The sequence below is a fragment of the Bos taurus genome, chromosome 2 (assembly GCF_002263795.3).
Source record: "Bos taurus isolate L1 Dominette 01449 registration number 42190680 breed Hereford chromosome 2, ARS-UCD2.0, whole genome shotgun sequence".
NCBI classification, from domain to species: Eukaryota; Metazoa; Chordata; class Mammalia; order Artiodactyla; family Bovidae; genus Bos; species Bos taurus.
In genome coordinates this window covers 94011762-94027745 of record NC_037329.1, presented here as the reverse complement: position 1 = coordinate 94027745, position 15984 = coordinate 94011762, and positions in this window count along the sequence as shown.

Sequence of the window (15984 nt, the reverse complement as noted above, 5' to 3'; positions counted from 1 at the left end):
GGATGTCAGAGCCGCGGCAGAGCTATCCGATTACGCGCCGGCTCAGGGCCCGCCCCTTCTGTGTTCCTGATTAAAGAGGCAGCCGCGGAGACGCGCGGCGCAGAGGCGAGTGCCGCGGCACCCAGCTTGGGAGGGGCGGCGGCGGTTTTCCCCCGGCAGCGGCCGGATCAAAGTTAAGGCAGCTCCCCCCTCAAGCCACCCATCTCCCACCCAGCACCTCCCGCCCACCCTGGCACCTCCGGGGCAGGGTTTCGCCAGGCCGCCCGTGCGTAATGCCCTGCAGAAGGAGCGCCCCCAGGCACCTCCCGGGCGCGCTGCCCTTGGCCGCTTGGCCCCCGTCCGAGGGAGACTCCGCGGGAAACGGAGGAAATTCTTGTCCCCCCTCCCCCGATTCCCCGACTCCGGTGCCACACACGTAGAGCCCAGCACAATGCCACGCGCAATGGCGTTACAAGAGGAGTTGGGTGGCGTTCGGTGTTTGGAGCAGGGAACCCGGCAGCAGCTCAGCCATGCGTTCGCACCGGCAGCAGTGCGTGGCGGCGACACACACGTTCAGCCCTGGCTGAATAAAACCCCAAACACTCCTTGCGTTTACTACTCAGATCCTTTGTTTTGTCCCAAACACACTCCTCTCCTCTCTGCGTGAGGATTTAGTTTTTCCTGCGTCCCTAACTTGTAACTATCAGAAGAGGATAGACGTTCTTCAAAACAATTTTTCAGGAAAATTAAATTGGATTCCGCCAACCCTCCAAAAATGTCCAGGTAGGAAGACTTCTCAAAATACTACAGAAACCTTCTCTTCACATTTCCCCGTGGTAATGTGGTCACACCGCCGAGAGAAAGAAAACAGCATTATGCCAACTATTTTTTAAATGGAGGCGTGAAAACTGTTTAGAGGGAGCCTCGAGCTAGCAGTTGGGAAAACACTTGTATTTTTGTTTCGAAGGATGTCTTTGTGGGTTCCAAACTGTCTTGCTTCACTAGGCACCTATTACTACAGTATCATAAAGACTCTAACAGAAACAGTCTAAACACTCTGCGTATACCTTTTCTGCCACTCTGCAGATTAAGAAAAATAAAGTTTTGGTGACAAGAAACACACACACATCTGACTATTCCATTTATTTCTTTGCCTGTGCTGGTGGATTCTTCTGGGTGGTTTTCCTCCTTATCTGGACTTGCCATTAGCTTTGTTTATCACTTTTAGTGTCTGAAAAATCTGTAACTCCCACTTAACTGTTATTTACACTGAGATAACCAAAACAAAATTGAATCAGAAGTCATTTGCAAATAGTTGCGCCAAGCCGTGCAAGGACTTTACCGTGCTGTGTAAATCCACAGGCTGCATATCACACTGTTAATCTTAGACGCCTGGCTTGAAGGGGCATTTAACCAAGGCCTGGTGAGTTCTTCCAAAGTGCATATCCCCAGACTGGCCCAAAGACTACCTCTCATTCCTTTCATTTTTTTTTTTTCTTTCTCTCCCCTTCCTTCTTTCCCTCCTTTCTTCCTGGCCTTGAGAGCACATCCATATTATTGAAAACTCCAAATTTACTATTTTTTCCTGTTTAAATGTCAATTGTAAAGAAAGACCACTGCTCCCCCAGTGTTTAATGGAGTAAAGAGGCAGTCTGGAGTTTGAACCTCAATTTGAGATCTCAGTTTCTGTCATTGCCAAGTTACTAACTTAGGGACATTATCTACAGTGACAGAGGCCCAATAAAGAGAGTCATTTAGAATCATGTCCCCCTACCAACCAACCTAGCAAGTGCTCAACAGGGAAGAATTCTGTTTCTGAGAACATTATAGCCAGAGTTCAGGTGAAGGGGAGACAGAAAGTAAAAGTACACTGAAGCCCATTGGGAAACTGTAAGAATGAAATTCTGGACTTCTGCTCTTAGAGTCTCAGGGCTGAAGGTCCCCATGAGGCTGTTTTGAGGGTCTGGTATGGCAGGGAGAAGGGTCAGTTTCAGTGTTCTGTTCCTGGACTTGATTTCCAGTCATGGATTTTAATTTTACAGAGGTATCATTAAGAAGGAGCTAACTCACTTTCTGGGAGTCCTCAGAAAGAGTGTTCCAAGACTTCTAATCAGTCCACTTGAGTCCAGTCTTGACTTCCTTCAGCTGGGTAGAGGGTGAGTCTTTGGTTCAGAGCCCTGGGGACTCCCAGCGCAGCCAGGCCATTTTTAATCCTCTAGGGGGCAGCACTCAATAAATAATTGTAACAGTACCTGCAGTAGCTCTTCTGGTGGAGCTTTTATGAGACTTCCAGGAGCCCACAGCCCTTTATCAGACCACGGGAGATTCAGGATAAGACCAGATCTCACCAGTCCACTGTGAACAAGAGCCCATGGACTCAGGGAGGACTCAGAATTGCTTTGATTCAGGACTTCCTAGGACTCTTGGGAACAAAAAAACAAATCTTACCAGTGCCTTCTGAAATCCAATCTTTAGGGAAATTCTCCAGACCAGGACTGGCTCAGACCTGCCAGCCCCAGTTTTTGTCTGGACTGGAATCTCAGGGGTTTGGCTGCAATTGGTTGGGTTTCAACCAGAAGTGCAGGGGTGAGCCAGCCACCATACTTTTCATTATTTTGTGAGTCCACATCTTTAACTCTTTTGAGTCCCATAGAGCATCAGTCTCCAACTTTTTTGGCACCAGGGACTGGTTTCATGGAAGACAGTTTTTCCATGGACTGAGAGGGGTTGGTTCCAGGATGATTCAAGTGCATTACCTTTATTGTACACTATTGCTATTATTATGACATCAGCTCCACCTCAGATCATCAGGCATTAGATCCCTGAGGTTGGGGACCCCTGTCATAGAGAAACTTGCCTACTAAAGACTAGTGGCATTTACAGAAACAATGCAGTAGTTAACAGAAACAGTAAACTGATGAGAAAACAGCTAACTAGTGAAGTCGAGATTCTTGGTAGAATGACTGACTCACCTAGGACCTTTTACATCATTATCCTTAATTGTGGAATAATAATAGATAATCCCATCCCACATTCCATTCCTTTGACAGGAAGGGATGTGGGGAACAAAAAACAGGTTTGTAAAAGGTTGGAAGAGAAAGCTGTAGCAGCCACACCCCTAAGGAGAGATGGGTGTTTCCTGTTCTATAGTCCCAACCCAAGGTTACATCCAAATCACCTAGGGCGAGTGTTAAAAAATTCAGATCCCTGGGCACCATCTTCCTGCAGATCAGATTTCTTGCATCTGGGAATCTGCTTTTTTAACACACGTTTTAGGTGATTCTACGTAAATGTTCATTAGACCAGAATTGAGGAGCTCTGTTCTGAGACACTGTTTGCACATATCTTAGTTATATGCACTTCCATCGAAGGATCTGGGCAGGTATTTATTTCTTCACATTTCCTCTCCAGGCAGTTTTCAGATAGGAAGCAGGTGATTCAAGTTTCTGGGGAAAGTCCCCAAGAACATATTCCTTAAAAATGCCAGAGTGGTGGTATTTCCAGCTTTGCCTTATGACATTTATTTAGTAGCAGTAGCAAAGAGCCTTTTGAAAACACCAAACCTCACCTCATGGGTGCAAGGGATTTCCAAAAACATGTTTAAAGTGCCAGCTGGTGGGGTTTATGGAGCTGGATCCAGCCCTTTCACCACCCACCCACTGAACCATTGGTTGTCACTAGAGGTTTGTTTCAGGTGTAGTTTTCCATCTGTGTTCATTGTATTGTGCTTATTAAATGCTCGTGGAAGCATGACTCTGCAGGAGGTGTGCAAGCAAGTAAGACATTGGGGTCCTGTCTCCTGGGAACACAGGATCTAAGAGTTCCAGAAGTTTCAAGCTTCCACAGTAGATGCCACCTGTCACACAGTGCTTCCCCTTGTCTGAGCCCTGACATCGACAGGCTCTCACCCCAGAAGGCAGAGATGGGAGACATAATTGAGTCTTAATCTGTAGTTCACCACACTGCCCTGGTTAATGTTTAGCTGCATCTGTCTCAGAGGCAAAGCTTCAGTTAAAATGTAATAGGTCTTCATTTTTTATTCTCTCTTTTGTTTGAAGCTGAAGTCTGGGTTTCTGGTCAATAAGTTTTTTTTTTTTTTTTTTTTTACTATTCACTCTTTAAGCAATCAACATTCTTCTTTATTCAATACATTTAAACACTACCATGGAGTTACTATTTGATATTATTTTGGTGTGTTTCCAGAATCCTCACAGATTTCCATAAAGCATTGAGATCTCCTTTACTTTACTGTATGTGTCTCTCATCTCTTTCTCAGACGCAGACACTAGATCAGGTAGAAGGGAGACTTATGAATGAAAAAAAGAAGAAAAAAAAAATCAAGTGAAATGTGCAAAATTCATCCAAACATCTCCAGAATCTTTGGCAAAGAAAACTAAAGAAGTCATATTGCTTTCGCTGCTCTTTGTGGTTTAAGCATGGGTCTACTCTCCCTCTGATACACTCCTTTTTATACATTTGAGGCATCACTCTCAAAAAGGACTCCATCGATCCTTCACTTTAAAGCAGCATTCTCCAGGCACTTCCTTGGCAGTCCAGTGACTAAGACTCTGTGCTCCCAGTGCAGGGGGCATGGGTTCAATCCCTCATCTGGGAACTAGATTCCACATGCCTCAACTAAAGGTCCCACCTGCCTCAACAGTGAAGATCCAGGATGCAGCATGCTGCAACTAAGACCTGGCACAGCCACATATTTTTATAAAAGCTGTGTTCTCCAATACAACCTTCTGCAATGAAAGAGGTAACAATGTTTTACACGTAGCTGTTAGGCACTTCATGGCATAGATGGGGAAACAATACAAACAGTGACAGACTTTATTTTCTTGGGCTCCAAAATCACTGCAGATGGTGACTGCACCCTTGAAATTAAAAGACGCTTGCTCCTTGGAAGAAAAGCTATGACCAACCCAGACAGCTTATTAAAATGCAGAGATATTGCCGACAAAGGTCCGTCTAGTCAAAGCTATGTTTTTTTCCATAGTCATGTATGGATGTGAGAGCTGGACCATAAAGAAGTCTGAGCACCAAGAATTGATGCTTTTGAACTGTGGTGTTGGAGAAGACTCTTGAGAGTCCCTTGCCTGCAAGGAGATCAAAACAGTTAATCCTAAGGAAAATCAGTCCTGAATATTCATTGGAAGGACTGATGCTGAAGCTGAAGCTCCAATACTTTGGCCACCTGATGTGAAAAACTGACTCATTGGAAAAGACCCTGATACTAGGAAAGTTTGAAGGCAGGAGGAGAAGGGGATGACAGAGGTGAAATGGTTGGATGGCATCACCTACTCAACAGATGTGTTTGAGCAAGCTACATGAGATGGTGAAGGACAGGGAAGCCTGGCATGCTGCAGTTCACAGGGTCACAAAGAGTCAGACATGACTGAATGACTGAATAACATTAGGCATTTAAAATATTCCTAGTGTGACTGATAATAGAATTTTAAGTTGTATTTAATTTTATTAAAAGATTCTAATTTCCTATTCCCTCAAGAAAAAAAAAAAAAAAAGAGATTCCGCATAATGTTAAGGCTATTAAACAAATGCAACCACTCAGGTTTAGATAATCAAAAGACCAGAGCTGAACATTTCCCACAGAAGCCCTCGAAATTCACCCCCTTGTTAGTCTCCAAGGCTGTCTCGACTTGTTCATCCAAAAGGGAATCCCAGTATCAGCAGAGGAAACATTTGAAAATGTTTGGTTTCTACCTGTTGAGGAAGAAAAGGGCTGGCTTATATTACTGTCTATCACCCTGTGCCCCTTCTCTGCTCTCTTGGACAGTTTTTCCAGAGCAGTGACCAGGAACCAGGCCTTTCCCAGTGCTCTGGGCTCTTGGCCTCAACTCAAGCCCTCAGTGGAAAGAAGCAGGTCAGGGCAGCAGAAACCTGAGGTTAGGGCAGATGGACTTTCGTTCTCCACTGCCCTTTGGTGTCCTTGAAAAGTCTGATAACCAATTTGGAACCAATTTCCTCACATGTAGGAGGAAAAGTCATTCAAATCAATATTCTTCCATGACATCCACCCTTTTTCAGTTTTTTTAATTTGGCTTGGGTTCTTCCAGGACTCCATCCACATTTGTGAATTTAAAGCTGGTTTTAGTCTTAATTTCATAGCCATGATCAGTTATTAAAATTGAAAATCCTTTATACCCCAAGAAAATATAAATGCATGGATGAGGCTTAACTGGTTATTCCATTTTCATAGTATTGAGTTGGGCCAAAAAGTTCATTTGGGTTTTCCTACAAGATGTTATATAAAATGTTTACCCAACATTTCATTGGGTTCGTGCATGCTAAGTTGCTTCGGTTGTGTCCAACTCTTTGCAACTCTATGGACCGTAGCCTGCCAGGCTCCTCTGTCCACAGGATTCTCCAGGCCAGAATACTGAAGTGGGTTGCCATGCCCTTCTCCAGGGGATCTTCCCGACCTACCCAGGAATTGAACCGCTGTCTCTTATGTCTCCTGTGCTGGCGGGGAGTTCTTTCCCACTAAGCCACCTGGGAAGCCCATTTCATTTGGTACCTTTTCCCAAGGCGTAAGTAATAGTAAGTATGTTAGGCATCTTGGTAGGGCTTTCAGAAGATATATTTTTGGATTTTTGGACAAAGACCTTTCCTAGTTCCTAAAAAAAATATACAGATTCCACTTGACAATTAGGCCAAGAACTTATTTGTAACTTCATGGCATTTATAGGTGATGGGATGGGAAATTTGGGGATTATGATATGAAATTTCTACCATTCAGGAAAATCTTATTTTAAGCTGAAGATTCCCATTCTCTTGCTAAACTCATAGACTAAAATTCTTGGAAATATGTATCTTCCATCCATGAGATGTATTCCTTTTCCTTCTTTCACATGCGTATATATCCTCTCAAACCCCCACTGATTTGTAAGGGGTTTTGTTGTTGTTATTTATTGCTGTTTTCAGATTTGTAACTTGTAACTTTTTTGTTGTTGTTTACTTGCTAAGTCGTGTCCAGCTCTTTTAGTGACTGCCAGGCTCCTCTGTCCATGGAATTTTCCGGGCAAGAATACTGGAGTGGGTAGCCGTTTCCTTCTCCTGCGGATCTTCCTGACACAGGGATGGAACCCAAAGCTTGGTGGATTCTTTATTGCTGAGTCACCCGGGAAGCCCAACCTGTGACTTACAGTGCCTTAATTAGACATCTACACTATCAAATGATCGCTACATTATGATGGCAATAGTTGCTAATTTGACCGTGAAAGCCCTGATGGAAAGGCAAGAGTCAGGGAGCTGACCTTTGGCTATTGAGGATACTCCGGAGTGGGTTAATTCACACCCACCAGAGTCATTTGTTCCCACTCTCTCCCTTCATATTTACCCCTACACTGTTTACTGAGCTGCCAATCAACTGAGTTTCTGAATGGGGAGGACCTTGGATTGATGCTTGCTTTCTGCAGGCACCAAGATAAGTTGTAAAGGCTGTTTCCTTTTCCATCTCCAGACTTGAATTCTATTTATTTTCTAAATTTAAAAAAGAGAGTAAGTAATAATTGGACATCATTTTAAAAATTCCAAGCAAAAGTGTTCAATGAAAACTTGTTTCATTGAATGTCTCCCAGTTTTGCAGTTCACCTTTCCAATTCATCTCTCCATTGATACGGGTTTTGGGTATCCTTCAGAGATACTGAGACTATGTTCGAAGTTTAAAACAAAAACATATTTTATATTTTTCTTCAGCTTCCTTTTTCCAGCCCTTTTCCCTTCCCTGTCTCTCTCTCCTAGCCTAAGCAGTAATGATCTTGAAAACCATTAGGGGGCAGCTGTGACCAGAAAAGGAAACAATAGGAGAAAATGCAGAGCTAAAATCCAAGAGGAAGATATGTGGAAGGAAAGGAATTTAGGAGAGAGCTCAGCAGAAGAGAAAAATGAAAAAGAAAGCTGAAATTAACAAATTCAAAACATCACAAAATAAAAGGAAGTTGTAATATTAAAAAGCTAAAGGGAGTTTATGTGTTGACAGAGGGGAAATTTATAAAGGCTAGGGATTATTTGAAAAAAAAAAAAAAAAAAAGTTCTTTTAAGCCAACCTGTAGAACCTGATTAGCTCAACTTGAGCAGAAAGTGGAAGGTTATCTTTATCTGAACCGGAAGGCATTTTTCATGCAGGACTTTCCATTCTTAGGACCTGTTCCAAACTTAAGGGTACAGAGCTCCATCCCTTGTCAATTTGGACTTATGATGTGGGGGATGGGGATGGGGGTGGGAGGGCCATCCCGCATCCATTCCATCCTGAGCATACTTTCAGCTCTCAGTGAGGCAGCGGAATTAGCCTGAAAATAAAGGTGCCATTCTGTTTCTCAAAGCAGCAGAGCTCAGAAATGAGGGACCACGTTTCTTTTGAAGCCAATGCCATAATCAAAGTGCTTTCAGGTGTAGTTAAGGCAAACCTCCCCTGGTTTCAGCAGGTTAACTTCATTAAAGCTCCTAGCTACTGCTTTAATGTTTTCTAGGCTCTTCCCTCTGGGTACATTAGGCAGAAACCAGCCCTCTTGGGAGTTCTGTACCCGATGTTTTTCATTGTGACTGGAATGCAGGGGCAACGTTTATGCTAGGATAATATGAAACGGAAAGTTGATTCTAGAGCACAATAAATTTGATCACTTTTCATTTAATCTCCAAACTTCCCCTCCCCAACATTAAGATAGGCAATAAAAACTTGTCAAAACCCTGGTCTAGGGTCACTGGATAAAGCATGGAGTGCCCGGCATCCTGTATTTGTTATTTGCTGAGTCTGATTCAGAAGACAAAGTATTCCCAGGCCGTCCCAAACTCTACACCCAATGTCACTCATTAAAATCCAGTGGAAACTTTCCTTTTAGGATGAAAGGCACTTGTTCTCAATCACTCACCTCTGATGTTAGACTCTTGGATTTACTGAAGACCCAGCACGGACAGGAGACACTTGGGGATTGCTGGGGTAATTCTGAGAAAGCCTGGCATGCACTTGCCATGGGGAGCTTCTTAACCCTGTGCCAGATGAAGCTGGGCTTTGTCAAGTGGGCAATGGAGTTTGATGTGTTGGAGTGAGTTGCAAAATGATTATTTCAAAAGTGGTTGTTTTGCAGTGGTTGTTGGGCTTTCATCTGTAGCCTAAAGTCAGAAGCTCTCTTCAACCCTCTCTCTTTCTCTCTCTCTCATTCTGTTTTTCTTTGACATGGAGTCCTGGAGTTTAGTTTCTAACAAGTTTGAAAAGTCATACTGGAAACTTTGCCAAATAAAAACCTCTCTGACCAGAAGCAATTTGCTTCCCTTTACACAAGCACCCCCCAAAGTTAAATGACAAAGCAAGTTTGTCTCTTTGTTAGAATTTGGCTAGAATCTAGGATGTAAAAACACTTTGCATTTGATTTCCCATTTGATTTGATCATAATTTAGAAGAAGGAAATGTAATTTTTGACCTTTCAACACATTTGGAAGCATGTTTTCCTGTTGCTATACCCGACTGACAGTATTTTCACAGACCTCATCTTCTCCAACACTGAGCTCCCTTAGCCCTTGGAAAATGGAAAAGTTGCACTTTGGGGGTGAGGAGTATTCGAGGGCAAGTCAGTCTAATAAACTTAATAATTGGATTAGCAATGTAGGTTGACAGACATGTCAGAGGAAACCAAGGGCTCTGAAGTGGGTCAGGAGACCTAGTTTCTGGTTCTTGCTTTCTTGTTGATGCCATGTGGATGCTTTATGTCAAATCATTTCATTTCTCTGTGATTCTGTTTCCTCACTTATTAGAACATGTTATTATTCCAAAATAGTGACTTTACCAACTATCCAGGTGAATCTAAAGCAGGGTCCAGTTTAGAGCCTTCATGGAATCAAAATATATTTATTGAACAGGTACTGTATGCTGAGCCCTGCATGGTTGGAATAATGGTGACTACATCAGTGAAGGCGACTGTTCTCAGGGGCTTTACTTCCTAGTAGAGGAAACAGATAACACCCAAGTCAACAAGGAGCAAGGTCATTTCAGGTGATGATAGGGAGTTCTAAGAGAAAAACAAAATAAGATAATGTGATAGAGACTAGTAAACATCGGACAGGGAATCTAAGTTAGTCTTTCCATTAACCAAGACTATCATCGGCTAATAACCTAACTCAGGCTTAATTGCTCATCTTTAAGATAAGGAGTTTTGCTACACTGGTGCTTTTCAAAGTCCAGGTTGAGATCCATTAGTGGGTTATGAAATCAACTTAGAAATTTGCGATCAACATTTTAAAAATGCAATAGATCAGAATAAAATAAGATTGTATATTGTTTCATGAAACAGTTGTTTCCACTTATGTATTTCTTACACACATAAACACACACATGTGTTCTGGGTCACATGTAAAAATATATTACTTTCTGTGGGTTTCAGTGGATTAGGTGATCTCTAACATATTTTCAAGTTCTCAAATTCTGTGTTTCTGTTCAATTTTTATAGCAAGGCTCTAATGGAACAGAGTTCTTGCTTGATTTTACTTGTTGAATAAATAGTAGTATTGTTCATCAGAGAATCCTAGTGTTTAACCCAGTTTCAGGCATATAAATGGTGCTAGATAAATGCTTTTTGAATTAATGGAAATGTGATATTTATGCACTGGGTCTTAAAGTAAATACAGCAGCATGAATTACCAAATAACTTACCCAAGTATCAACACAATGTATTACATTTTTCCAAAATGCCAACCTTGTGAACCACATTCAAAATTACTTTGCTCTTATGGTGCTGCTGCTAAGTCATTTCAGTTGTGTCCGACTCTTTTTGACCCCATAAATGGCAGCCCACCAGGCTCCCCCATCCCTGGGATTCTCCATGCAAGAACACTGGAGTGGGTTGTCATTTCCTTCTCCAGTGCATGAAAGTGAAAAGTGAAAGTGAAGTCGCTCAGTCATGTCCGATGCTTAGCTACCCCATGGACTGCAGCCTACCAGGCTCCTCCGTCCATGGGATTTTCCAGGCAAGAGTACTGGAGTGGGGTGCCATTGCCTTCTCTGCTTATGGTGCTAGGAATTGCCTTTTTTTTTGGAATTCTCAGAAACTCTGTTACAATTTTTTTTTAAAGAGCTTAACAAGTTCTTCTCTCAAGTAGGGCAAACTGCCTTCTTCTTACTTATAACTGTAATTCAATAAACCTTTAGAATGTTTAAAGAAATAAAAGAATTAGTGAGGAAGTTTTTCTATTTTTTTTTTTTTTTTTTGTCCCTGGGGATTCAGATAATTCTACCTTCCTAAAACTAGTCTTGCGAGTCTTCATTTAAGTCACCTTTTTCAAAGCAGCTGTAAACTTACTTTAACACACATTTCCCCCCACCTTAGTTGTGGCTTAAGTAGTACACTTTTCTGTCTCAGAATAATTTTTAAGATTATGCATTTGATTAGAAATTGATGACCCACTTCTTCCATCCTTCCTTGCCTAGAACCCTAGTTGACATCCTTTGGGATGGGAGAACCAGACCGAGGCGATCCCATCGAGGAATTAACGATACATCATCCTTAAGAAAGGAAAGCACCAACAGACCTGCTTAGGGCCCATTGAACATGCCCATGAGTTAATTTTCAAGTCCATTTACCTAATTGCCTGAAAATCTGTGGCTAGGCAAATTGACTCAGAGTTTAGGATTTCTACACTCAATATTCTGTATCCATCCTCTCCTGCCTTCCTGAAGCAGAACAGATACACATGCACCAAGAAGAAACACCGGCATCCAGGCATCCCAGTCACACTGCAGCTGCTTACCCAGTGCAGGTCAACATAATGTCCATGGAGCTGTGTTTCCATCATGGGGCAACTTGACTCATGCAAAAATGTGCTCTTGAGCTAGCTCGTAGGAAATCACATTTTTATGAATCAAAGTATGTTATGAACAATCTAAAAGAAGACACTAAATTGAAGTGCATATTTTTTAAGTGAATAAGGGTCCCAGTGTTGACCAACCCAGTAAGTATAGATTGACCTGGAACTATTTGTTTGGAATAGGTTCTGAAACTACTACTGTTTAGATCAAAACGTGTAAAAATCATGAAAAGCTTTTGCATCATGTTATGGTAATCTTTATTTGTATTGTTATTGTTAATTGCTATTACTCTCATTATTAATGAGACAAATTTATTAATGACAAATAAATTAAAGACAAATTTAAAAAAAGTGGAAACAGTGACAGATTTTATTTTCTTGGGCTCCAAAATCACTGTAGATGGTTACTGCAGCCACAAAATTAAAAGACACTTGCTCTTTGGAAGAAAACTATGACAAACCTCAACAATATATTAAAAAGCAGAGACCTCACTTTGCCAACAAAGGTCCATATAGTCAAAGCTATGGTTTTTCCAATAGTCATGTATGGATGTGAGAGTTGGACCATAAAGAAGGCTTAGTACAGAAGAACTGATGCTTTCAAACTGGTGCTGGAGAAGACTCTTGAGAGTCCCTTGGATAACAAGGAGTTTAGACCAGTCAATCCTAAAAGAAATCAACCCTGAATATTCACTGGAGGGACTGCTGCTGAATCTTCAACATTTTGGCCACCTAATGGGAAGAGCTGACTCATTAGAAAAGACCCTGATGCTGGGAAAGATTGAATGCAGGAGGAGAAGGGGACAAGATGGTTGGATGGCATCACCGACTCAACGGACATAAGTTTGAGCAAACTCCAGGAAATAGTGAGGACAGGGAAGCCTGGCATGCTGCAGTCCATGGGGTCACAAAGAGTTGGATACGATAGTGACTGAACAATTAATGACTGAGCAATTAATGACAAATTTTCCCAGGTTGGGAAAATTCAATATATTCACATTTCTTGTTTTTGCCAAATATAAGTCATATCAAATGCAAACCCATCCCAAACATTTCTCTACGTAATTCCAGTTTTTACAGAGTTTCTCATTGTAGAATCTTTCATAGAATCATTTTAGCAATGACAGTAGCTGAAGTTAACTGTGCTCATCACTTTGAGATGTAACACCCAACCGACATGGAGAAATGGCAGCTTTCAGTTAAACAAATGCAAAGCTGTATTTAGACGCTTTTGCAACATTATGATGGGAAGAAATCAAAGCCTTTTCTGCTGCTATTTTTAAAACACTCACCCGGGCGATTTCATGAGAAATAGCGTTACCGTCGCTTCTGTATTTTGATCCTTTTTGTTCAAGGGGAATATATTCAGAGAAATCCCAGATTCAAGGAAAACAATTTAAAAAAGTTAATGTGAGAAAATGCTTCTGTGATATTTGTTAGAGTTGATAAGGAAAAAAAAATTCTCAAACTCTCTTAAAATGTGGTAGCAGGAGGGTTGTTTTAAGAGGAAGACAACAGTAACAGTCTGTGGAAGGACTGTCAAGTCTGGGATCCTTCCTAAACGTTTCAGACAAGACCCTTTACCTTTTTGCTAATTGCAAAATAAACAGATCTCCCTGCACCAGAGCTGTGTAGACAGTCTTTCTGCCTACGAGTATAGCACACCAGTCTATTTATCACACAAAGACTTGTTGGCTGAGCAGGAAATTAAACTCTAAACTTCTGACACCAAGCTCTGTACTTTCACCACAGGGCAACACTCAAGAGTCCAAGCGCCCGCCCTTCCCATCTCTCTCCACATGGTCTGTTTACTCACATGCCTATAGAAGAGTTTGGGAATAGATTCCAAAAGAAATCTTGCAACATACCAAGAATCAACATCAGCTGGCCAAACTGGGGTCCGTCACCAGGATGTTGATTTAAAAAAAAAAAAAAAAAACAATTACCACCACTGTAGTAAAAATATGTCACCATGCCATAGCATTTACTAAGCACCAATGCATCTAATTGGTGTACATCAAGGCTGTATATTGTCACCTTGCTTATTTAACTTACATGCAGAGTTGCTGCTGCTGCTAAGTCACTTCAGTCGTGTCTGACTCTGTGCGACCCCATAGACAGCAGCCCACCAGGCTCCCCACCATCCCTGGGATTCTCCAGGCAAGAACACTGGAGTGGGTTGCCATTTCCTTCTCCAATGCGTGAAAGTGAATTCACTCAGTCATGTCCGACTCTTAGCGATCCCATGGACTTCAGCCTACCAGGCTCCTCCGTCCATGGGATTTTTCCAGGCAAGAGTACTGGAATGGGGTGCCATTGCCTTCTTCTTACATGCAGAGTACATCATGTGAAATGCCGGGCTGGATGAAGTGAAGAGGAACTAAAGAGCCTCTTGATGAAAGTAAAAGAGGAGAGTGAAAAAGCTGGATTAAAACTCAACATTCAGAAAACGAAGATTATGGCATCCGGTCCCATTACTTCATGGCAAATAGATGGGGAAACAATGGAAAAAGTGAGAGACTTTATTTTTTTGGGCTCCAAAATCACTGCAGATGGTGACTGCAGCCTTGAAATTAAAAGATGCTTACTCGTTGGAAGAAAAGCTACGACAAACCTAGACAGCATATTAAAAAGCAGAGAGATCACTTTGTCAACAAAGGTCCATATAATCAAAGCTATGATTTTTCCCAGTATCATGTATGGATGAGAGAGTTGGACCATAAGGAAAGCTGAGCACTGAAGGATTAATGCTTTTGAACTGTGGTGTTGGAGAAGACTCTTGAGAGTCACTTGGATTGCAAGGAGATCAAACCAGTACATCCTAAAGGAAATCAACCCTGAATATTCATTGGAAGGACTGATGCTGAAGCTGAAGCTCCAATACTTTGGCCACCTGATGCAAAGAACTGACTCATTGGAAAAGACCCGAATGCTGAGAAAGATTGAAGGCAGGAGGAGAAAGGGACAAAAGAGGATGAGATTGTTGGATGGCATCACTGATTCAATGGACATGAGTTTGTGCATGCTCCAGGAGTTGGTGATGGACAGAGAAGCCTGGCATGCTATAGTCAATGGGGTCACAAAGAATTGGATATGATTGAGTTATTGAACTGAAATGAATGCACCTAACTGCTCTCTAGTTGGGGTCATGAGAAGAGACAACTTGTCCTTCAGTCTATATATGACACAGAGTTATATTTGAGCAAGACAAGGAAAGATCCAGACCTGGTAGTCATGGATAGTAAGACACACATGCCCACCGAGTGATAACTTTTCCCTTGTTGGTGTGATATATCGCTCCAGGAACAAGCAGACAGGTGTGCTTGGGTGAAAAGAACCACTGCATTTTTTTCTACTAGTTCTGATGGAAACTAGGTTAAATAAACCAACACCTGTCTAAATGTGAACAAGTTGCCACTATTCATCACGTTCGGTTCAGTTCAGTCGCTCAGTCATGTCCAGCTCTTTGTGACCCCATGGATTATAGCATGTCAGGCTTGCCTGTCCATCACCAACTCTTGGAGATTGCTCAGACTCATGTCCATCAAGTCGGTGGTGCCATCCAACCATCTCATCCTCTGTCGTCCCCTTCTCCTCCTGCCTTCAGTCTTTCCCAGCATCAGGGACTTTTCCAATGAATCAGTTCTTTGCATCAGGTGGCCAAAATGTTGGAGCTTCAGCTTCAGCATCAGTCCTTCCAGTGAATATTCAGGACTGATTTCCTTGAGGATGGATTGGTTAGATCTCCTTGCAGTCCAAGGAACTCTTAAGAGTCTTCTCCAACACCACAGTTTAAAAGCATTAATTGAAGAATTATTGTGCTCAGCTTTCCTTATGGTCCAACTCTCACACCCATACATGACTACTGGAAAAACCATAGTTTTGAGTATATGGACTTTTGTTGGCAAAGTGATCTCTCTGCTTTTTAATATGATACCTGAGTTTGCCAGCTTTTCTTCCAAGGAGCAAGCGTCTTTTAATTTCAAGGCCTGCGGTCACCATCTGCAGTGATTTTGGAACCCCCCAAAATAAAGTTAGCCACTATTTCCACTGTTTCCCCATCTATTTGCCATGAAGTTATGGGACCAGATGCCACAATCTTAGCTTTTTGAATGTTGAGTTTTTTTATTTTTTATTTTTAAACTTTACATAATTGTATTAGTTTTGCCAAATATCAAAATGAATCTG